This window comes from Macaca nemestrina, chromosome 9 (assembly GCF_043159975.1).
Source record: "Macaca nemestrina isolate mMacNem1 chromosome 9, mMacNem.hap1, whole genome shotgun sequence".
NCBI lineage: Eukaryota > Metazoa > Chordata > Mammalia > Primates > Cercopithecidae > Macaca > Macaca nemestrina.
In genome coordinates this window covers 22,201,231-22,225,979 of record NC_092133.1, presented here as the reverse complement: position 1 = coordinate 22,225,979, position 24,749 = coordinate 22,201,231, and the positions used below count along the sequence as shown (strand labels likewise).

The following is a 24,749-nucleotide window of genomic DNA, read 5'->3' as shown; positions in this document are numbered from 1 at the left end:
CTGGACATGGAGTTCTCAAAATAATAATGTAATAGCTAACATTTATTGAGCACTTACTGTGAGCGTGACCAGTAAGGTGGGCTACTTGAAAGTGCAACAGTGAATGCACTCTCATTATGTATATATTTATTCTAGGAAGTAGGTTCTTTTACTAGCTCTTTTTTTTTTTTTTTTTTTTTTTTTTTTAAGATGAGAAAAGCCAAGACTTGGAAGGGTTCTTTGCCTTGCCCAATTTAGTGGAGCCAAGATTTCTGATTCCAGGAACTTCACTTTTTCTTTCTTTTCTTTTCTTTCTTTCTTTCATATCTTCTTTTCCTCCCTTCCTCCATCTTTCCCCTTTTTTTCTTCTCTTTCTTTTTAATTTTCTGTTATGATAAATGTTAAACATTTAGAAAAGTAGACAGAGTTGTATAACAAACCCCTATGTACCCTTTACCCAGTTTAAGCAAGTATGAATTCTTGGCCATGCTTGTTTCATCTATACCCTCATGCGTCCCCCTCCACATTACCAATCTCAGGCATAGAGTGTTTTGTCTGTAATTATTGCAACATGAACCTGTAGTAGAAGTTCCTGTGTCACATCTGCTGGTTCATCTCCGATTTCAGCTGCAGCTGTGGCAAAAGTTTCTGTAGAGGTCAGACTCTCTCTGAGAGTGACAAAGTCACTCCTAAAATGTGTGCTTGAGCATTTTCACTTTCTGGCTCGAGGCATTTTCTGAAATGTGGGGAGTTATCAACTCATCCAGTGGGAGATGGGAGACAATCCCAGATTCTCATCCTCAGATGGACAATTCTGGGAGCATTCTGTGTCCTTCTCAGAAGTCTGCAGGGAATCAGACCCCTGATGGTCACTGCTTTGACCTTGATGAGGCACCCTTTGATTGGCTTTTGTTCCTTCTCTTACTCTCCCTGTACTTGACTCATGCTTCCTGGGATCACCTCTCAAATAAACTACCTGAACCCAACTCCTTGTCTCAGGCTCTACTTTTAGAAACATCCAAGCTAAATCAGTATCTATAAAAAAACAAGAGTTTAACCTCCAACCCCACCCCAATATCATCATCATGGCAAAAAAAATAATTTCTTAATATCAAATATCAGGTCACTGTTGTATTATTAATATCATAAACTAAATTGGGGGTGTTCTTTTCTCATTCTTTCCTTTTTAAGGACAGGGTCTCCCTCTGTTGCTCAGGCTGGAGTACAGTGCAGCCTTGAACTCCTGGGTTCAAGTGATCAGCCCACCTCAGTCCTGTGAGTAGCTGGGACTACAGACATGTGCTACCACATTCATTTAATTAACACTTTTTTTTTGTAAAGATGGTGTCTCACTATATTGTCCAGGCTGGTCTTGAACACCTGGCCTCAAGTGATCCTCCTGCCTCAGCCTCCCAAAGAGCTGGGAATAGGGGCATGAACCACTGTACCTGGCCGCTAGTGAGTTTTGATAGTAAAAAATCTATCTGGGTTGACAAGATGTTTCAGGTTCATCTTGTATATTTCATTCCCTTGATCTTGAATTAGCTCCTAGGACCCTTCATTTCCTTTGTGGGGAAAGAATATTTTAATACTAAAATATAGGCACTGGAGATGCTCAATATTTCTAGACTTTTCTATGTCTTTTAATTGCATACAATTAGGAAATTTGTTCTGTTTCTTTTATTTGTTTTAAAATAAAATACATAATGAATTCATAGTGAGACTTCTTTAAATCCAGCACTGAATGTCTTTCTGTCTCACAACTTTATTTCCTTTTTCCCACACAGAGGATCCCAGTTTTCAAGGACACCTGGGATGAGAGAATTTGAAAATCACATAATTGCTTATTTGCTTTATCCCACAATACAAATACTAATCTTAAATATCAACATCATCACTAACACTATGATAACTGTAAACAGTTTCAGATGTGAATTTTCATTTTTTGCCTTTCTTTTTGTCCTTAGGTTTTATCCCACCCAGGATGTACCTCATAAAAGGCACCTGGGTTTTTTCTGGATATGGGAACCTGTGGTAGAAGGGAGCCACCCGTCTCACCAGAAAACAGGTCTGTCACACACTGCCCTGTCCGTTTGGAATTTAGGGCCTTCTAGTCCCAGCAGCAACAATCCAGAGAATCTTATTTTGATCTTGATCCAAGTTTAGGTTCCAAACTTCAAATCTGGCTGTCTCACAATGGGCCTAAGGAATTCCCTTCAGTGTTGTGGCCTCTCTGTCCCTCTCTTGAATTGACAACAGATGCCTAACTAAAAGAATTAACAAATTCCTTGTATCAGAAGGTGAGAGGACGTCTCTCTTCATCTATTAGTGCAGAGGATATTGAATCTGCCCTTGGAAAGAAAGAATCCTTGGTCTGAAAACAAAGTCCATGCTTCACACCATTATGCCCACTGTCCAGGCCCAACTTCTGGAATCAGGGAGTCTAGAAAAAGCTTCATCCATCAAGTGGCCAGACAGCTCCTGGCTGAGGTCTATGCCACCAGCATCTCTCGTCTTCCTGTCTTGCTTAAGGCCTCCAGGAACCAATCAGCTCTGCTGAAGTGGGTGAGATCCCAGATTCAAAGAAGTGGGCACAACGATTGGTCATCTGAACCTCTAAGGAAGAAGGAAGTGTGAATCACATGTGATTAGAAATAGCTCAAGCATCTGACAAAGAACTGTGTGCACCTGGGTGACTCGAAATGGCAGGGGGCATGTGCCTAAATATCTCAACAGTATTCTTATCCCTGAATCCCCCAGTGTTCTGTTCTGTTCTCCTGATAATGGTGTCACTCTGAGGGTTTCTGGAAAGTCCTGTGGAGGTTTATGCCCATGACTCAGGCATCCAACAAAGATACAGTGCTAAGAAAAAACACTGAGCTCAATTTGAGACATGATATTAGCTAGAGCACATAATGGAAAGCAGGGCAAGGGAGGAAATATGTGTGAATTTAGGCATAAAAAGAAAGAACACAGGATTGGGATTTGACTTATCCTTCCCTTGTGGCTGGGCCAAGGGAGGGCCCTGAGTGCATGCGAGTGCCTGCAAATGCTCAGCTGTGGGCACAACTTCTCACATTCTGTGACATCCTCTGTTTCCTGGCCTGTTCCCATGGGACTCTTCTGTCCTGACCTTTCATCATGGATGGTCTCTGGGTGGCTATTGAAGTGATTAAACTACTTCCTTAACTCTGATATAGATAGAGGCAAAGGACAGACTTGGATTTGCTGTCTTTCTCCTCCTCCCCGGCTTGTGCCTTTATCTTGTCCTGTATTAGTTCAAGAATCCATATGAGTCCCCAACTGACAGAAATAGAAGTCCAGGCTCCGCAGCCAGGCACCCAAGACTGTCCCATCCTGAATGCCTTTGAGGGCCCTGTATGATCCTCCCAGGCCAGCCAAATGGTGGGTCTGCCACCCTAAGATTTCCTGCTCACATTTTCTTCTGCCACCACACCATGACCTTGGCAGTGCTCCTTCAGAGCCTAGTTTCATACTTACCTTTTCTCAATCTACAGGGACTTATTTTCCTTCTCAACCACAATAGCAACAGTCTACTCCATGCTCCTAGGACTCCCTAAGAACTTGTAGCCTATTGACATGTCTTGCTAACATTTCATGCATACCTGTGTACATGTGTGTATGCAAGTGTATATCTTGACTCCCAACTGACTTACAAGCTCTCAAAGGTCAAAAGCCATTATTATCCTCCTTTGGAAAATCTCTGAAGTCACTAACACTATGTTTGTTATATAACAGAATGTTAAGGAACTTTTCCTGTTACTTGAGTATTGACAATTAGGATCTACAAATGAGGACAAAGTTCTGTACCCCAAATTTTGTGACGAGCCAAAAATATTTGGAAGGCAAGTGCCTGTTTGGGTTTTTAATAGCTCTGCTACCATATCTACCACCTTATCATCTCCCTCTGTTGCTTATTTATTTATGTAGATCTGACAATTGGGTGTGGGCTGAGGAGAGTGGAATGAGGAGAAGGATTGCTGGAAAATTATTTGAGTGGTGAGTTGTCAGCCTTTCTCATCTCAGTGGGGATGGAGAGGTCTGTGTTCCACAGGAAACATTCCTTAGATGAGGGTGGCTCCTATAAGAAAAGGGAGATAGACATTACATTTCCTGGCTGGAGGTCTTAAATTAGCACAGTTGATTAGCTTAATTAGCACAATTGATGATCTACCACTTGTACCTATTTGAGTAGTGAAGAAGAAAGGTGAGTAGAGATGCAAGTGTGGAGATTGGCCTCAGCAGCAGAACATGGCCAAGTATGTATGAGTTTCATGTAAGTTAAGTAGACATGGGAGGTTCCTGGGATTGAGCTATCTTGCTGGTACCTCCTGCTGGCTGATGGATGTGATAACACTTGGCATAAGAGACTGGATATGAAACCATTAAGAGGTTTAGGAAGATGTCAAGCTGGGGTGGATTTCCCCTGTGCAGAGTGGAGGCCCCCTTCAAAGACCCAGTAAACTTACCCATAAGCCCCACTGGAGAGCCTGCACCGGGGTGCCTTTCTTACTGAGGGCAGTGACAGTCTAGGCAGGCAACAACCATGCCAATTAAGTCAAAACTCTACTACTTTCTCCTTATTAGTACCTCCTGTTTGAGCACACCAGAGGAGAAAATGTCCTAAAAATAGGAGGAATGAAAAGGTGGAACATGCTCCCTCCCTTTTCTGGCCTGGCTAGGTCTGAATCTGGGGAAGAGCAGGAAGTGAAATGGACATTCATTTGGAAATGAGATTGAGGATTTAAATTGAGATTAGGAAGTTATAGAGCATATCCAACAAATAAATAGGGGACAAGAGAAAGATCTGAGAGAACATCATTTAATACATCAGTGGAAGAAAAATTGTTTGGTATGTGAACTCTACTGAGTGCAAATAATTTAATAAACATGTTCTATTGACTACATGACACTGATAAAATTAATTATAATCTACTGATCTTCTCTCCCGACCACCTCCCCCCACCACTTATTTCCTCATGGAATGCAAAACTAGGGTAGTAGTAGATTCCATTATATCATAAGGGTTGTGATCACAGTGGGCTGAGCATCACCTGATGAGCTCATCAATAGACAGGACATTGAATGAAAATATGTCTTCAGGGTCATGACCTTTACAAATTCTGTTCCATGATGTTCAGGATGCGTCTTGGAGCATCTTAAAGGCCTGTAGCAGTAGGTTAGAAAGGACACTTGATACATTTGGCTCTGGGCCCCCAGGCCTGGCTTAATCAGAGATTTCAAATATTTATTTATGTTTTTTGTATTTTTTGGAAAAAATACTTCTATGGTTAAAAATAATTAAAATTCATTGGCCTAACATCTCCTAACCTGATGTGCACATCTACATCCCCATGGAGCTGTCATCATTCAAAAGACCTTCAGTGAAAAAAACAGTCAACCCCTGTCTGCCAGACTCTATGCTAGATTCTGGATACAAAGAAGAACACATAATTAGCAGGTTGATTTTTGGAGATTTTTCTCTTCTCCCTGCTTATTACCTGAAGTTACACAGGAAGTTCAGAGAAAGAAGATTATAAAAATGTTTGGTGCAGATTAATGATTCCATCTTCTACCCTTCATCTGCAACATGCATGCAACTAGGAGGCAGGTGGAAGGAAAGCAGGTATATTTCAAATTATCCAGATGCTCCTGGATTCCTATCTTAGCTGTGCGCTGATAAATAGTTTCATAGATAAATTGGCATCTCAACACATTGTGTAATACCTAGAGGGAGCAAATAATCAATATTTGCCATATTTGATACCAAATACGAGTTCTTGGAGGCTTTGGGTTTGCCTCAGTGCTGCCTCAGTGCTGCCCCAACTTTTTGTGTTCTCTCCAAACACTAAAAGTGCCTACAGTAAAGCTGCTCTGCTTGATAATGACAGAATTTCTTTTTGCTGCTTGAAATTTATAGCAGGTGAGATTGCAGGACATGGAAGACTTTACCAATTTAATTTCCCATGCAACAGTAGCCTTGCATGGGTGAGCAATAACCAGTCTTGAAAAGGATGAGCTTCAGATCATCATAGGAAAAGTAAGACCCCCCAGACATACATCTTCAGCTGTAAAACAAATGGGCTGGAAAGGAAATAGCCTCTACTGGGAACAAGAAATACTGATTCATTAGTGTGATTTTAAAAAAAGAAAGAAAGAAAAAAACGAAGAATCCAGTTTTCCCCTTTGGCACATGGTGGTTACTTTGCCAAGGAGTAGACAACAGGGAATTCAGGATTTGGGAAAATGCACAGTGAACTTGCCAACATCATCTTGAATTCTTTCCTGTCTCCCCTTTCATTGCTTCATTTACAGAAATTCAGAAAATGTCCCACATCTATTTTGCTGTGCTTTTCTTCCACTCTTCCTTGCACCGAGGCCTACATTTTGGTCACATTAACTCCTTGAAGTGTCCCTCAAACATTGCTGCTGTCTTGCTTGTCTCTGGTTCTTTATTCCTGCTTTTCCCTCCTCCTGGAGCACCTGTCCTTATTTCTTACCTGGCTAATTCCTCCTCATCCTTTAGGTTTTTGCTCAGACATGATCCCCTCTGGGAAGATTTTCTCAATAGGCTGGATTGGCTGTCCTTCTTGACTCCCATCACAATGTTCCAACACAGTTAGATAAAGATTGGTTTAGGAGTCTGTACACCTCCTTCTCAAGACCACAAGCTCCTTGAGCACAGTCAGAGCCAAGTTTGATGCTCTATGTGTCTGGTCAAATTCTGCACCTGGAGCAGGAGGTGTTCAGTTCACAGTATTTGAAGGAAAGATGAATGATGAGATGAATGAGTGCATTTTAGTTTCAAAAAAGGCTTCCCTGGAAGCAAACTTTGATGACTGTGATTTAGCCATCTTCCTTGAACATCTGCCTATTGTCTTTTATACAGTTCATCAGATAACTCAGTCAACTAAGTGTCTGCCAGACAGCGGGTGTTCAATGTTATCTGGCAAAGAGATGACCTGGTCAGACCTCACTTTTCTTCCCTGGATTTGTTGGACAACCAGTCTCCCTGTCTTCAGCTGTCACCCATAGTGATCTTTCCAATACAATCATCTGGTCATGTCATGCACTAGCCTGGCATCCTCCCATGACCCCTCACTTCCAGCTGATTCATGTCTCAATACCTTAGCAAGATATCCAAGTCTTTTTGTGGTTGGAAACCAAATGGTCTTCCAAACACCATTTTGTGCCATAGCCTTTCTGTATTAATCAGTGTTCTTCAGAGAAACAGAATCAGAGATTTATTATGAGGAATTTGTTCACATGATTGTGGAGGTTGAGAAGTCTCATGATCTGCCATCTACAAGCTGGAGACCCAGGCAAGCCAGTGCTATAATTCAGTCCAAGTCCAAAGGCCTGACAGGCAAGAAGCCCAGGATGTAATCTCAGTCCAAAGACCAGAAAGATGAGATGGGATGTTCCAACTCAACAGGGAAGGCAGGGAGCGAAAAGAAAAAATTGCTCCTTCCTCCAGCTTTTGTACTAATCAGGTCTCCAGAAGGAATTAAGATGGAAAGCAAGAGAAGAAGGGAGAGTAGAAAAAAATAGATATTTAAAACAAATTTGGTTCATTTTTATTATCTTAGACTTGGAATTGCAAGGTGGTCATATTATCAAGAAAATATGTGTTAGCTTAGTGAGATGGAGACACAGATACTGTTCTTAACTAGGTACTAAGGCCAAGCTCAAATGTCACCTCCTCCATGGCCATGTCTGATCATTCCAGCCTTTGTTTTCCTTTTTCTAGTCTGAATAAAATTGGCATCTCTAGCTTGAGCCCTTAATTGATGACTATCTTAATTAGTGCCTTTTTTCATGTCTCTGCAGTGGGCTCTTTGTCCACTCTGGACAGATGTCCTGCCTTATGATAAATATAGTCTCACAGCAGATAGCACCAGGCTGGGCACCTCATGTGATGATCAACTGATACCAAAGCATGTAGACACCCCGGCCACAGTATTATATATGTGGTCTCATTTGATTCTTTCAACAACCTTCTAAATGTAGATACTGTTTTTCAGTTGAGAAAATTGAGAGGTTAAATCACCTGCCCAAGGGCCACATAGTTCATTACAGATAAAACTGGAAGCCTACCAGGATTTAGCCTGTGCTATTTCTCCTGTACCTCTGACTTGAAGACTGTGTTCCTGGCAGAGGAATACTCAGAGCCAGGCTCAGTGGCCATTGATGGTGGACATGGAATCCTGCCTCTGAAACGATTTCCATTCTCAGGCTCATACATATGATACTGCTTCAAACTGACTTCTAAGTATGAGCAGCAGGTGCTTTTTCACCTCAGAGGCCATTAGGAGGTCATGATGGGGAACTCTGGATCCCATAATTGCACCAAAGTTTAATGGATGGGAATAGGGCAGGGCTTTTTGCTCTTCTGTGCTGTCTTTTAGGACACAGAACGGCTGGGGGAAAAACAAAGAAACAAGGCAGGCAAGGAGTGTGATGTTCTCACCAGTGGTAGACCTGATGTCCCTTCCCTCGAGCTCATCGTGTGTGGCAGATTAGCATTCTAGAGCAAAAAATTGCATGTCCTCCTTGTTTAAGGAAAAACTCTTTATTTCCAGACATTTACATTTTATTTATTTATTTATTTATTTATTTATTTATTTATTTAAGAGAGTCTCGCTCTGTCACCCAGGCTGGAGTGCAATAATGTGATCTCAGCTCACTGCAACCTCTGTCTCCCAGGTTCAAATGATTCTCCCACTTCAGCCTCCCGAGTAGCTGGGAATACAGGAGCCCGCCATCATGCCTGGCTAATTTTCATATTTCTATAGAAACGGGGTTTCACCATGTTGATCAGGCTGGTCTTGAACTCCTGACCTCAGATGATCCACTGGCCTGGGACTCCCAAAGTGCTAGGATTACAGGCATGAGCCACCGTACCCAGCCCAGATATTTACATTTAAAAGTTCTTTCTTGATAAGAAAGAACATCATGATTTTTGAGATGCTTAATATTATGTGTCAACTTGACTGAGGTAAGAGATGCCCAGATGGGTGGTGAAACGTTATTTCTGGGTATGTCTGTAAGAGTGTTTCTGGAAGAGGTGGTCATTTGAATTGGTGGACTGAATAAAGAAGACCCACCCTCACCAATGTGGGCAGGCATATTCCAATTCATTGAGGGCCCAGATAGAACAAAAAGAAAGGGAAAATTCTCTCTCTCTTGTTGAGCTGGAATATCCATCAGCTCCTGCCCTTAGACATCATTGCCCCTTGTTCTTGGACCTTTATTTATTTTTGTTGTTGTTTTCTTCTAAGTTCTTATTTTGAAGTAAGTCTAGACTTACATATGTGCAAAAATGGTACAGAGAATTCCCTCAGCCTTTTCACCTAGCATCCTCTAATGATAATCTTATGTAATCATAGCTTAATTATAGAAACCAGGAATTTAACTGTGATTCGATAGTATTAACTAATTACCATTTAACCCTTGGCAGTCTTCTAACTAATATATTTTTCTTTTTTTTCCAAGTTTTATTTTAGGTTCAGGGGTAAAAGTGCAGGTTTGTTACATAGGTAAACTTGTGTCATGGGGGTTGTTTATACAGATTATCTCATCACCCAAGTGTTAATCCTAGTACCTATTAGTGATTTATCCTGATCCTCTCCCTCTTCCCACCTGCCACCTTCCAAAAGGCCCCAGTGTGTGGTGTTCCCCTCTATGTGAGTCTTTAGATTTAGGCTGGTGGTTACATCATCAGTTCTCCTGGTTCTCAGGCCTTCAGACTCCCTGGAGAACATTGACTAATATTTATTTGTACATTATTTATTTTTTCAACAAAGAATTGTAAAGAAGATAAAAGCTGCTTATATAGAAAGAGCCTAGAGGAAACAAATGTTACTGTGTAACTAGTAGTTATCTCTGTTAGAGAGGCTTTTAGTTTTTAAACATACTTGGGATCATGGTTTATTTGTATACAATTTTGAAACTTGTTTTATTCATTTAATACTTCATATACTTACTTCTTATGTCCTTAAATATTCTTTGTGAGCGTAATTTTTAATGACAGCATCATAATTACTTTATGGACATGCCATAATTTGCTATCATTTCTTTTACATTGGACACTTAAATTGCTTACAGTGGTGTTTCACTGAGTGCCTAGTAGCTGTATTGATGGTTTTGCTCTCTTAGTGGCTACTGGGAGGTTACCCAATGTCAGTCACCTAAGGCCATCTTGAATAGTCATTGCCAGCGGCATTCTGAGTTTCTATGTATTTGTCACCCAGTGATACCCCATGAGCTCTTGCAAATCTCCCCTGGGAGGTCATTATAGCTGAACAAGAGTCCATGAAGATTTCAAACATAGTCTTCAGCACATTTATGCTTTCAAGGAATCAATTGTCCTTCTCCAACTAAGTTTTCTGAATTAATGCAGTTCTCCAGGCCTATGGGGAAATGAGATCTCTTATTTAATGATGCGCCATCCTCATGTACTGCTGCTTTCCACTTCACCCAACAGAGGTTTAATAATAATATTCTCTTTTGTTTGTTTTCTTGTGGATTGTTCTCGTGGAATAATGATGTTCGCACCTCCAGGACAGTTAATATCCAAGCCTGAAATGGAGGCTGCATTGTTGAAAACATTGCGATTATGTAAATTGAATCAAACTTTCCTCTCTGGCAAAGTTTGTTGCCATCCTTTTGAATTCATTCAGTGCTTTATTCTTACCACTATCTCAGTAGAGTAGGCTGGTAAAGTTACTGCTGTATTATTATGAAATGAAATTGAGGCCAGGTGCGGTAGCTTACGCCTGTAATCTCAGCACTTTGGGAGATTGAAGCAGGCGGATCACTTGAGGTCAGCATTTTGAGACCAGCCTGGCCAAAATGATGAATCCCTGTCTGTACTAAAAATACAAAAATTATCTGGGCATAGTGGCAGGCGCCTGTAATCCAAGCTACTTGGGAGACTGAGGCAGGAGAATCTCTTGAACTTGGGAGGCAGAGGTTGCAGTGAGCTGAGATCATTCCATTGCACTCCTGCCTGGGCTATAGAGTGAGACTGCGTCTCAAAAAAAAAAGGAAATTGAGACATGGCACAGAAGTGAGAAAGATTTTCAAGTAAATAGCTGTGAAATCATTCCGATTCAGTTGAGGGGCCCATCCACTTGGCTTTTTGGCCTTGAGAACAGCATATGCTGCTATCCTTCATGTGTTCCTCTGGTTTCCTGGGCTTGCCTTCCTTGGAGAAGTACATTCTCTGGGTCTTCTCTGGGTCTCATAATCTGAAATGGAGATTATGAAACATTTAGAGACCTTGGAGCCAAAGATGGGCCTCAGTACTAGTAATACTATTGATGAGAAAATAACATCAATGATGTGGACGCATTGCGTTTTCTTAGTCTGGTGGACAGCATCTTTGGAAAACTTTGCTATTCATATTGATCTGGATCATATGGTGTAAAACAAATGAATGTTGTTGCTGTGCAACCACAGCTTCAAGACAGTTGTTTGTCATCAGTATGCTGCCACTAAGCCCCTTTGGTGTGCAAATTCTGAATCTGCTTGAAGCAATGGCTTTTAATCGATTTTTGGATTATGGATCTCTTTGGGACTCAATGGATCCTCTGAAAGAAGAAGCTACATACGCCCACATTTCTTTACACAATTTCATGGAGTTTACATAGTCCCTGAATCCAAGTTAAAGCAAAGCAAAACAAAACAGTAAAAACCCTTCTGAACAGATCCAAGTACTGTCTAGAAAAGGACACCAAGGACCAGGAAAATAAGTGGTTCATTTAAGTCTGTTTAGCAAGGTACCAACAGAGTTGAGACTAGAATTCAAGCTACTAAACATTGCTTTTTCCCAATTTTAATGACTTGGTTTTTTAAGTGACATATAACCAGGGATTATATTCAAAATATTGATCAGTCAGTATAGCTCAGGAACATAGCAGATCTGATGAATCCACTGATTATCTCTATCACTGGGGGTCCTTGCTTGAAGGCACATGTTCCCTGAGATAGGAAAAGCCCTGGGAAATAGCCAAGACCTTAACTCCAAGGGGCAGATTTCTAAGCACAACAGCAGCAGCTGATGTGGCAGGCAGGGCCGTGATCTGCCCAGGTCAGCAGTTTGCTTCTCTATCAACAGGATTGGGCATCCAAGCCTGAATCTGAAACGGGGCCCACTTGGTGCTGACAGCCTGACCATCAGCTACCCTGAGCTCAGAGATGATTCTTTGAATAATGTGCAGTTTAAGGTTTGCTGGGAGACAGAGCAATTGATTCGGCTTTCCTAGGCAAAGACTTCAAATTAGGCAATTGAGTTTTGGATGTGGTTTAAACCACAGTCTCCAGAGAGTCATATGCAGCAACATCAGCCTTAAGAATCCAGCATGTAGACAATGCTGGCAGGGTCTGTTGTGTGGTTTGCAGAATCTCTTTCTCTGTGAGATGCTTCCCGCAAAGCAAGAATTCCCATCCTCTTAGAGTTAGCAAACATTAACTCTGTGATCAGATCCAGAACTCATCTAATACAAATCCAGTCCCATCTGCCCTGCTCATCTGCCCCCTTTCCCTCCATTTTATAGTTATGGAAACAGAATCTCAAGGAAGAAAAGTCATGAACTCAAGGTGTTGCAGATTTTGTGTTGAAACTCAGTTCTACGGCTTCAAGCCCAGTGTTATTCACATTGCTTGATTAGTGGGTGTGATGGTTAATATTGTCAACTTGATTGGATTGAAGGATGCAAACCATTGTTCCTGGGTATGTCTGTCAGGGTGTTGCTAGATGAGATTAACATTTGAGTCAGTGGACTGGGAGGGGCAGAACCACCCTCATCTGGCAAGGCACCATCCAATCAGCTATCAGCGCAGCTAGAGAAAGCAAGCAGAAGGTGGAATGAGCTGACTTGCTGAGACTTCTGGCCTTCATCTTTCTCCCATGCTGGATGCTTCTTTCCCTTCCTCCTACCCTTGAACATCAGACTTCAGGCTTTTGGACTCTTGGACTTATACCAGTGGTTTGCCAGGGGCTCTTGGGCCTCTGAACACAGACTGAAGGCTGCACGATGTCGGCTTCCCTACTTTTAAGATTTTGGGACTCAGACTGAGCCACTACTGGTGGCTCCTTATCTTGCACACGGCCTATCCTGGGACTTCACTTTGTGATCCTGTGAGTCAATTCTCCTTAATAAACTCCCATTCATTCATAGATATATACACACATATATATACACATATATATACATATATACACATATATATGTATGTACACACACACACACATATATACATATATCTCCTATTAGTTCTGTCTCTCTAGAGAACCCTGACTAATACAGTGGGTCTTTTTAAAAATACCATCTTTAAAAAGGTATTTTTGTAGCAACTTTTAAAAATACATTCTCTTCTATTCCTTTATGTAGTTTTATGGCAAAACATATTAAAAGTCTTGAGTCAGAGCAGATTCAGTGGGATCGTACCCTTGCAGGGAAGTCAACACTGCCTCCTTGAAAATATACCCTTTAAAGTGAATTTACCTGATTTTGCAGTGGACAAAATTGTTTGGGGTTGCATGTAAGCAAAGGTCCTGTGCCCTGAGGTCTTACCTCACCAATGATGCAGAGGATCATTCTGAGGCCAGGCCATAATTTGTCCAGTGATGCATGCAACTCTGAGGAATTCCAAAGCATTTTATTGTAGCGTTTTATTGCCCTAACCTTTTCAAGATGACAAAGGAGCTATTTCCTGCACCCTAGTGTTTCTCAACACAAATATTAGCTTGGAGTGCTTCATTCTATTTCACCCTCCAAAGGAATCTGTTATTGAAATTTTGGAAATAGAGATGAACAAACCCATCTCCCAATCCATTTACTGCAATTCCTAATTACTCCATTCTGTTTGTCTTTCTAGGACATTTTTGTGTTTCAAGTTGATGTATGGAGTAGGTAAAGTTCTCTGGGTTATGTCAACAGGATTATCACAAATCCTCTCTCTAATAGTCCTGCAGGGATTGGCATTTATCAAAGTACTGGTTTCAGCTGCCACATTCTCCATATTCATGATATCTGCATATGAAAACTACAGTTCCATTTGCATAGGGATTAAAACATGATATGAGTTTTCCTATAGCTTATGTTCCCCAGTGTAGAGGCAAAAATGGGCTACCTTTTCTATGTGCTGTCAGTTTTATTTATGGCTTAAAATATAGCAATTTTCATTTATATTTTTATGATTATAAAAGTGGTATATACTCATTGTAAAATTTGGAAAATGGAAAATAAGAACAATCTCTCCACAATCTTACCACCAATTCCATTTTGCTGTGCTTACATTCCTTCTGTTTCCCCCAGAAATTATCTGCATACAGCATATAAATTTTATCCTTTTATTTAACATGACAATATATGCCTTTTACAATGTTTTAAATATATTTATATACCATTTTTAAGGGCTGCATCATATTCCGTAATGTGAGTACACCATAGTTAATCAGGAGCTACAGTGTTTCTTTTTATTGTTTTTGCTACTGTAGACATTACTGCGTTGAAGACTTTGTGTAGACTAAATGTGGGTAATAGCCCTCAAATGCCTCCTCAGAAGTGGCATAACTAGTCCAAAAGGTTCTTTTTTGAGGTTCTTGATGTAAATGACTGGTTTACTCTCTAAGATAGTTGAATCAGTTGATACAGTCGCTAGCATATTATGAGAATGTTTATTACATGCCAGTTTCACCAGACCTGAGATACAGATACATACATATACCCATTCACACACACACATATATGTACACATTATATGTATTTCTTTTCAAATTTTACAGACAAGAGTCATCTCTCATTGTTATATAAATGTAAACATATTTGATTACAAATGGGGTCAAACTTTTTCCATATAATTTTTTCTTTTTTTTTTTTTGAGACGGAGTCTTGCTCCGTTGCCCAGGCTGGAGTGCAGTGACCTGATCTTGGCTCACTGCAAGCTCCGCCTCCCGGGTTCACTCCATTCTCCTGCCTCAGCTTCGAGTAGCTGGGACTACAGGCGCCCACCACCATGCCCAGCTAATTTTTTTGTATTTTGTTTAGTAGAGACGGGGTTTCACCGTGTTAGCCAGGATGGTCTCAATCTCCTGACCTCGTGATCCACCCGCCTCGGCCTCCCATGGTGCTAGGATTACAGGTGTTAATCTTTAACTAACTATATTTCTTTTTCTGTGAACTATCTCTTCCAGTCATTTCACGGGTTGTATTGTAAGATTGAAGCTGAGCACCATGAAAATGCCATTGTACCAGCTTGTTTGTCTATGACAACAGAACTTCAAAGCCACGAGGTGCCTGCCTTTCTTCCAATCAAGTAGACTCTACTAGTCATCCGTAGAGATGCATGAGCTTGGAGCATTTCCTTGTATTTAAGCTGAGGTAAGTTTTCCCATGTATGACTGCAGAAAACGTGGCTTAAATGAACCCCTACAGAAATGCCAAATGTCCTACTAGCCATGGGGTCTCGTTTGGAACAACTGAAAGAACGCTCTGTCATTAGCCTGGAGGTCATTCTAAGAGGTGGGCAATCACAAGAGCTCACCTAGCACAGTGGAGGGGTTCTGCAAAGATCTTGCACCACAGATGCCTGTAATGAGAGGACTGTGCCTGAGGCCTTGGTTTAATTGGCATCTTCCTGCTCCTTCTCTGCTCCCATGGAAAAGCAAATCAACTTGGAACATTTAAATGGAGCTTTCTCTGAAGTCTCCTGCCCAGTGTTCTCTCTGAGAAATAAAAGATCCATCTTGGGGGCTTAAATAACTGGAAATATTTGACACTTGGCATTTCCAGCTTCATGGAAAGGAATCAAAGAGAAAGGAGGGTGGGAACGGCTGCTTTTTGCATAGCCGTCGTCCCCTCAGTGGATCAGTACCCTTCCCAATTGTGCTTGCGTGCCTGTATGTGTATTGTGTGTGTTGCGTGTGTTCTTGGTTGACATTCAACTGCTTTGTAGAGCACCAAAGAGTGAAATTAGTCAATATTAAATTTTAGAAAGTTAATGTGATCATTTCATTAATTCCTTGCATTTAATTTAAAAAACAAAAGTGCCCTCCTGTACTTATATGCTGCCAAGACTTGAAACAGACATTTACTGTCTTAAGAAAACTGAGGTCTGGGAGAAATCGTTTATCAAGCTCTGAAGGTAAGTCGAACTATTGGTCTCTAAATTTCTTTGCAAATCATATTTTGGATACTTTTAGACTTTATGACCCACCCTCAGAAGGAGACAGCCTTTGACATGTTTTTCCATATTAGGATCTCATCTGCTTATAATTTGTTGTCTAGTCTCCTTGTGACCAGGGATATTGCATATTTGAGATGGATGGCTGGGTTAGGGGTACAATCTGTGACTTGGTAGCAGTTTTTTCTCTTTATGAGTCCAGAGTTAAGGTTTTCTTTATTAGTTCTACATGGAAACTGTCCCAGATATAGTCACCATCTCTTTTTGACCCCAACCCAGGGTGGTATATTTTGGGGTTCTGTAGAGCTTCCCATCTGATTTTAGTTTAAATTGACACCCCACATAAAAATAAGTTGAGATGTCTATTTACCAGCACGAAGTTCTGGGAATTAGAGTCCCATAAAGAACTTAGATCACATGGCCAGGTCAAAACAAGAAATGAATCTGTGTGTACTTACAGCTGGAGGCCACCAAAATTATGTGTGTGGGTGGTTTCTTATGGGATAGAGGGAAGATAACTCAAAAACAAAATATAAAAACAATAAATCCCAGCATTTCCTTTTGAGCATGGAATAAATTTGGAAAAATTCATTCAGTCATTCATTCAGCAGGTGTTTATTGAGTGCCCTGATATGCCCGCCTGCAATTGTGCCTGGCACTAACAACAGTGAGACAAGATGACATGTGTTTTGTCAGGGTTCAAGGTTCACTGCCGGGGCCACAGGTTAAAGTAGGTGCTAAAAGAAAAAACAGTAAGCAGGCAAAGGGATACCTGGAGAGCTTGACTCTTGGAGAGAGTGCAGATTCTCACGCTGCAGCGATGTATATTAGTTTCCCATTTTGTATCACAAATTGTGTTACACAATATCACAAACTTAATAACTCCAAACAAGACAGATTTATTCTCTTACAGTTCCGGAGGTCAGAAGTCCTAAAATGGGTGAGCAGGGTGACATTTCTTTCAGTTGTTCTTGGGGAGAATCACTTCCTTGCCTTTCCTAGCTTCTAGAGGCCGCCTGCATTCCTTGGCTCAAGTCCACTGTCAACACTGCAAAGCCAGCAGCACAGTATCTTCTCATCTCTCTTTGTCCCTGTGCTTCCCCTGTCACACTGACTTTTGTATAAGGACCCTCATGATTATATTGTGTCCATCTGGCTAGATTATCCCATCTTGAGATAAAATGGGATAATCTCCCATCTCAAGATCCTTAATTACATCTGCAAAGTCTCTTTTATCATATAAGGAGCATATTCACAGGTTCTGGAGGAGGACTATCATATAGGCCATAGTATAACAGCAAGGAAATTGGATATTTTCGATAGCAATATAGATTATCCTTTATGGTTATTTGTCTTTGGGATAAGGACAAAGGGAGAAGAGGATAGTGATTCATCTCAAGCTCCATCTTGGTGCTCCTTCCCCTCCAAGATCAGAATACACGTGGATGGTTATGTCCAATACAATTGCAGATAGGGGAATTACAAATAAAGGGATGAAAGGCTGGGGGACCCCTGCTTTAGGGGAACTCTCATGGGAAATATCTAGTCAATGAAAGTGCAGTCTCAGGCAGGCCCACATTAATAAGCCCCTAATTAGTGTGCTTATGGAGGAAGGCGCCATGTTGACTGAGGCAAGATGGGCATTTCTTCCAAAGGATTGCTTTTGGGCTTACTCTGTTGGGTCTGAGGTTCAGGGGCAGCACAGTGAGCCAGTTAGCTCTCCTGTCACCAGGCTGATGAAGAAATCTCTCCTATCACCCTATACCCACCCGACACACATATGCACCAACACAAACACAGGCATACTCACTAGCATACCTATGCACACACTTTCACATTTATGTACATATACATGGTGATCTTTCCCCTACAAATATTTTTAATTGATATAATATAGTTAATGTTTTTGAGCAGTTTTAGACTTATAGAAAAGTTTAGCAGCAAGTATAAAGAGTTCCAATATTCTCCCTCATCCCCCACAATTTCCCTTCTTTTCAACCTCTTGCGTTTGTTAAAATTGATGAGCCAATATTAATATATTATTACTAAGTCTATAGTTTACATTAACGTTCACTCTTTGTGTGATACATTCTGCAGATTTTTGACAAATGTATAATGATGTGTAGCCACCATTACTGTACCACACACGATACTTTTACCAGCCTAAAAATTCCCTGTGTTCTACCCCCATCATTTAAAATATTTCTCTTCTGGGAAGTTCAGTAAAGTTTTGAACCCCTTTTCACTAATTAATATGTAGCTTCTCCCAGACTCTATAGTCTAGTGTTCTTGAGTGTAGTGTGCCTTATCACGCTATATGAGAATAGTTCAAGCTTGTAGCAGAAGCTTTTACTTCTTTTAGCAGAATTAGCAAAAGCTTTTACTTGTAAGGGATTTCTTTTCTGTCCTGAGGTCAGTGGTATACTGAGCCTGCTCATACTTGGTCTGTGAGACCTCACTGTATGCATTTCTTTCCAACTCTGAGTTCAGAGAGGCCCAGCTGATAGTCTGAAATCAGTCATGGTAGAAGTATTTAGACCATGGACATCAGCAAATGCTACAAATCAGGGTTTGTTTTTTCCCTCTCGGAGAGCCAGCTATTAAACATTGACCAGACACTTTCTGGAGTTCTCCCTTTGTCTGCCTCTTCGTGGCTGGGAAATAGCAAAACTTAAAGCATTTGTCTGGGATTCAGAGATGGAAGCCATAGGCTGGGTCAACTCAGTGGTCTGTGTCCTTGATGAGTTTGTAGAGAAGCACCATCTCGCAAACCCTGGACTATTCATCTATGGACTTATCAACAGGAAGATAAACTATATTGTTCAAGCTGTTGTATTGTGAGACCTTTTTGTTGTAGTAGCTTATCCTGTACCCGTGAATTAGAGTCAGCTAATTCTTGCCTGTGTACTTTTGCTCAACACTCATTCACCTGCCCGCCCCCAGATTTAAAATGATAATGTACATGTAAGATGCATCTATTGTTAGTCTTTACAATCCATTTTCTAAAAGAAGCTAGAATGACCTTTTAAAATATTAATCAGATCACTGATTAAAACCTTAAAATGTTCCAATGGCTTCTTATTGATCAAGCCCCTCTTTGCCCTTCCTGCCTCCTCTTATGTCTTTCTCCCTCTCACCAGGTTCTGGTGATGCTGGTCTTCCTTCTGTTTCTGGTACCACTGAGCCTGCCTGCCTGTGGCACCTTGCACTTGACATTTCCTCTGCTAGGAGTTAGGCTGTCTCTCTATCGTCTAGGTACCACCTCTTCCCTGAGCCACCAACCTCAAGGGGCCTTTCTCACTGCTTTTTATTTTCTAATTTTTATAGTATAAGATAGCATTTGTCATCACCTGAAAGGATTTTGTTATTGGTTGGATTCCTTATTTATAACCTGTCCCTTCTCAGCCAGATCATAAGATCAGTGAAGGGACATCTATCGTATCTACTTTTAAGCACCATGTGTATACTGGTGGACGACCAGCGTAGACACTCAATAAATATTTGCCAAGTGAATACCTGATTATCCAAAAGAACAGTATCAGCCTTGACTCTGTCCTCGAAGAGCTTTGAATCCATCTGCTGGTGACTTTGAAGCCAGGCTGTCAGTAAGATTAGGGCAGTTTCTCATGGCACATTCTGTGACACAGTCTGCAGGGACAAACTTCACTTTACAAAGCAAGAATTAATTACAATACCAAAGTAACCCGATTTATTTATGTAAATTAATTGAATTTAACTTAATTTCCAACTAGACTGGTCCACTCACTAACCGCCCCCCCCAATTTAAGGACTTTTCCACTTCATGAGAAGGTGAACAGAAAAAAATTGTTATTCATATTTTCATCAAGTTTATTAGAAACCAGGGATGATTCTGCAGCTATTGATGTCACAGTGGGGAGAGAGAGAGGAGGGCAGTGGCTTTTCTGAGCTGATCTCTAGCCTGACTCAGTTGACTTTTACTAAGTATCTTTCTTGGTGAAGCTGAAGAAGTTGTCTTGCTTTCATCAGCCTGAAAGGGAAGCTCATCAGCTGGAAGGTGGAACTTCTGGCAGCTGCTTTCCAAAAATCCCCTCTTCCCTCCCTTGACTTGCACTGAAACATTCAAGCCCAGGTTTTGAAAAGATTGAAATGTCTTTAGAAATCTTCGCACTGTCTTTATTCCAGGGCTACTGCCAGTCTCTGGCACTCCAGGCTCAGACTGGCACAGAAACCTCCTACTCTGAATCATTGGTGCCTTTTCCATTAGCCTGCAGGTACCCACAAAATATGCAGAGAAGATGTGTCTTGCTGTGTTGATTTCCCTCATTCTCTCTACTCAGGAAAGGGAGAATATCCCCAGCCCCATTTCAAGCTGTCATCATGAACAGTAGTGGAGGAGTGGATTTGCCTAACAGCTGTCAGAGCTAACACCGGGCAGTGTCAGCAGCAGAGCTGGAGCTACCTTTGGTGGAGCGACTTTCCTCTTGCTCAACTCCTGGGTTCCCTCCTACTGGTCTGAACCAGTGACGCAGATGGCAAGCGAAACAGGTGAGTTACTCATCAGCTGCTGCTTCCTTCAGCAAATGGTGAGAATGAGCAAGAGCTGTCTTTTGTAAGGGTTGCCTGAACCCATGGAAATAGGGGGGTAGGTGTATAGGGTTTGTTTCAAGGTGACAGTACCCAGGGAGGAGTCTTCTGTGAGCGACACAGGGAATTTGGTTTCTCTCCTTCATTACCATAGAACAGCTCCTCTGTATTGACGGTCTCCCTCACTGACAAACCATCAATAGGCTGTCATAATAGAGGTTTTCCAATGATATAAAACACAAAATGTGAGAGTCCACTGAATAAAAACTTTTAAATAAGTGCTCTAACTTTGGACATTCCTATTTATGATTTATATTACTATTTACCATGGAAAACAGTATGTGAAAAAACACAACGGAGCTTTATAGATTTTTCAACATTTTGGACAGAAATCCACTCTGTCTCCATTATTCCACTCCATTATTGCAGTCAAAGACTGCAAACACTTGGCATATGGGTTCACTTCCTATGCCTTTGCCACATCAGACATTGCTGAATGATCACAGCATTCTTTCTTGTTGAGCTGAGATACAGTGGGAGAATCCCTCTGAACACAGTGTTCTCCACTGTAATTGATCAGAAATGTCATATGAAATGAAACCCATTTGCCATCCCTGTTCTAAGTTAATGAGGCCTTACTGTATGTGTGTCAGCCCAGGTGTCACCTGGCATGGCCTCAGCTGACATGCTCTATATGTTCTCATTTTCTAAATTTCAATTCCAGACTCACCTTTGTGGGGACACAGACTCCTGCCCAAAGTGAATCAAGTATCCTGTTTTTCTCTCTCACCAGTGTTTCTCTCTGGGGTCACTAAAGTGTGGACCAAAGGGGCAGCTGCAAAACCTTGCTGGGAGCAACTCTTTCTGTAGCCTTTAAAAGTCAAGTCCTAATAGGAAACCAGTGCTCCCAAAGACAAGCGCATTGGAAGCTAAATCTAGCTCCAGCATCCTTAATGAATCTGTGGTGCACAGATCTGGCCTTGAGCCATTTTCTGTAACATTCTTGCTGATCTTATTTCAGGGAATTGTACCAGTTTTGCAGCAAATTACAAAGAAGGCTGGTTTCTGAAATTAGCCAAAGGCTAATTAAGGTTTCTTGGGGTTCTTTCCGACTGCAGCATCATCATAAATGACTCTGTGGTGTAGTGGAGGACTGGCACTTTCTAAGCTGGTATCACATTTTGGGCATGATTAAAATCTTCATCTCAGTCACCTGCCTGACCAACCATCAGTAGCCATGGAACAAAGGGATTACAGTTAATTTACATCCATTAACAAAATGACTCGAAACCCTATCGGTTTAGCCTCAGTGGGGCTTAATCTGATTTTCAGAAGGGAAGAAGAGATGCACAATTAAAGGAAAGAGGAAAGGCAGAAAAGAAATTCAAATGAGAATTTTCTTTGAAGCCCAGGGCTTTTTTGGTTTGTTCATTTTCATAAGGATTTATTAAGTGCCTGTCGGGCTCTTATCACTACGGTAGACCCTGAAAGGGTACAGAGGAAGGAGAAAATGCTAACAATGCCTGTCCTTGAAATTTGCAGGACAGTATGGGAGAAATACCATATACTGAGGAAGCAGGCAGAGAATTAGCAAATTTGTGCTAGCAGGAATTTCTTCAACATCCTTTAAGTGCCTGGCACTGCTAAGAAACAAAATAAGAAAAATGAAAAATCATAGTCGATATTTAAATGACTCTTACCATGTGCTTTGCATTAAGACTTTTGTACGTGGTGACTCAGTCTTCATAACAACTCTATGCTGTGCATTCCATGGTTATCCCCATTTTTCAGATCAGCAAAGAAGCCCAAAGAAGCAAAGAAACTTGCCCAGGATCACACAAATCAGCAACAGGAGCTGGGATTTGCACACAGCGAGTCCGACCGTAGAACCTGAGATCATAGTCATTATTCTCTCAAGGCCATGGGGTAGTTGAGGATTTGCATTCTCCCTGGGGAGGTAGAAGAGCTAGAGGTAGAGGATGAAAAAATGAAGGCAAGATGATGGTGTCAGGAAGAGGGAGGGACCTGGGCTAAACTTTGGGCAGGGATGTGTACAGGGTGGGGAGAGGCTCTGCACTGGTGGGAAGAAAAGGTTCCAGACCAAGAGAAGAGCAGGAGCAGAGGTAACTGAGAGCATGACTGCAGGTAGAGACTAAGGGGTTTGTAGCTGTTCAAGGAAGAGGACTCATTAAATCAAAGGCTGTATTCATACAAGGTCAGGGAATATAGCACTGGGGACAGAACAAGGACTTGGGATCTAACAGACCTAGGTTTAAAGTTTGACTTTACCACATGTTCCCTGAGTGATCTTGAGCAAGTTACCTAAGTTTTAGTGACCAATTTCCCCAAAAGGAAAATAAGAAGAATGGCTATGGAAGAATAGGGAGAATATTGCATCTTGTAAGGAATTCACCTATTTACTTATTCAAAAATGTTCATTGAGTGCCAATTGTGTGCCATGTGCTGCCGTACATGTTGAAACAATGAACAAGAGTCACATGGTCACTACCTTCCTAGAGTTTGCATTGCAGCTGGTGAGGCAAACTAACAAATAAGCAGAAAAAATTTCAGATTATGAGAGGAGTTTTGAAGAAAAACTCAGAAGGCACCTGGAATCAATGTCTTTTATAGTGTCTAGGACAATGTTTGGCATGTAGGATGCAAACATTTTACATGACACCAAGTAGCGCCATCTTGGAATTCAGCATATGAGAGGAAACCATGGTGTCAGATCCCTTCACTATCCACTCAGAAGGCATTTCTCCTTTCTCCCTTCCTCCTTGCCTAAAAATATTTAGTCAAGATTCATCTTCCAGCATAGGAAAATATCCCCACATCTTTCAAAGCACATGGCAGCTAATCATGGTAATCCCATTTGCCTTGCCAGGCACTGGTTTAGGGGAAGTCATATGACTCAGGTCTGACAGAGAAGATGTGAGGGGAATTCCACACAGGGGTCTTCTGGATAAGAGTTTCTCACTCCAAAAACAATCAACCAAACAAAAGGCACTTAGAGAAAATGGGCTCTTCTCTCTCCAGCTGATACTTGCATATGACCGTCAAAAATGTTGTATGTAGTTTTCTTAGGGCCATGAAAGAGCCAACCTAGAGATCAAGCTAGCATGCTGAGTGTGACAGCAAACAAGGGTGGAAAGAATGTGACTTGGTGATGCTGGTTTGAACACCGAATTAGTCCCCTTGGGAACACTCCATCATACATCCCATGTCAGATAAGATACAGAACATGGTGGTACTTACTGTTGAGGCCATTGGGATTAGATTTTCTGTTATTGGCAGCCAAGAAATCCTGACAAATAGAAGCATAATTTGGGAACATTGAGAGATCATAGGACCAGGGTTTGGTTCTTCCTAAGGGTTGTTGATAATTGAAGAGGAAGACAGTAAGACTCTTACTGATGTGCAGCTTTGGAAGATCGTACCCATATTTGACAGAAAATTCCTTAAAAGAGCAAAGTCTTTCTTATTTCCATGGGTTGGATGAGTGTCTTCTGAGGACTCCACTCCTTAAATGTGGGCAGGCATTGTGCTGTGGGAAGCCCCAAATGGATGCCATATATTTCCAAGAGATCATTTTCTACTGAAATGTAGAAAAAAAACTCAGAAATGCAACTTCATGAGTTGACTGTATGGATTTTCACTGCTTTTTTTCTCAGTGCCCAGAACAGTAACTAACCCAGAGCAGGGGCTCAAATATCTGCAGAATTTATAAATAAGTGGATTGAAATAAACATGAATATGTTCTAGAATTACATAAGCAGAGCATGAATTTTAAAAATCCAAACAGGTGAGCAAAATAAGGTGTGTCTTTATATTTTCTATCACAAATAGCACTTGGTAAAATGTTTAAGGTGCTGTCTCTTAGGAATAGTCAAGCCGACTTTAATTTGAACTTCACCATATATTGCTAGAACCATTTTCTAGTGCTGTTTCCTGGATCACGTTCCCATGCAGATAGTCCCCAGATCTCCAGG

The 24,749-nt window shown here is 41.3% G+C and overlaps 1 long non-coding RNA gene across 1 annotated transcript; it reads right to left on the bottom strand.

Moving 5' to 3' along the window:
- Positions 1-8,895: 8,895 nt before the first annotated feature.
- LOC105466707 (uncharacterized) lies at positions 8,896-22,818 on the bottom strand. Its single transcript, XR_978421.2, has 3 exons — positions 22,458-22,818; positions 19,708-19,839; positions 8,896-11,252 (listed from the first exon to the last, which is right to left on the bottom strand). It is a non-coding gene; the product is annotated as an uncharacterized lncRNA (long non-coding RNA).
- Positions 22,819-24,749: the final 1,931 nt, after the last annotated feature.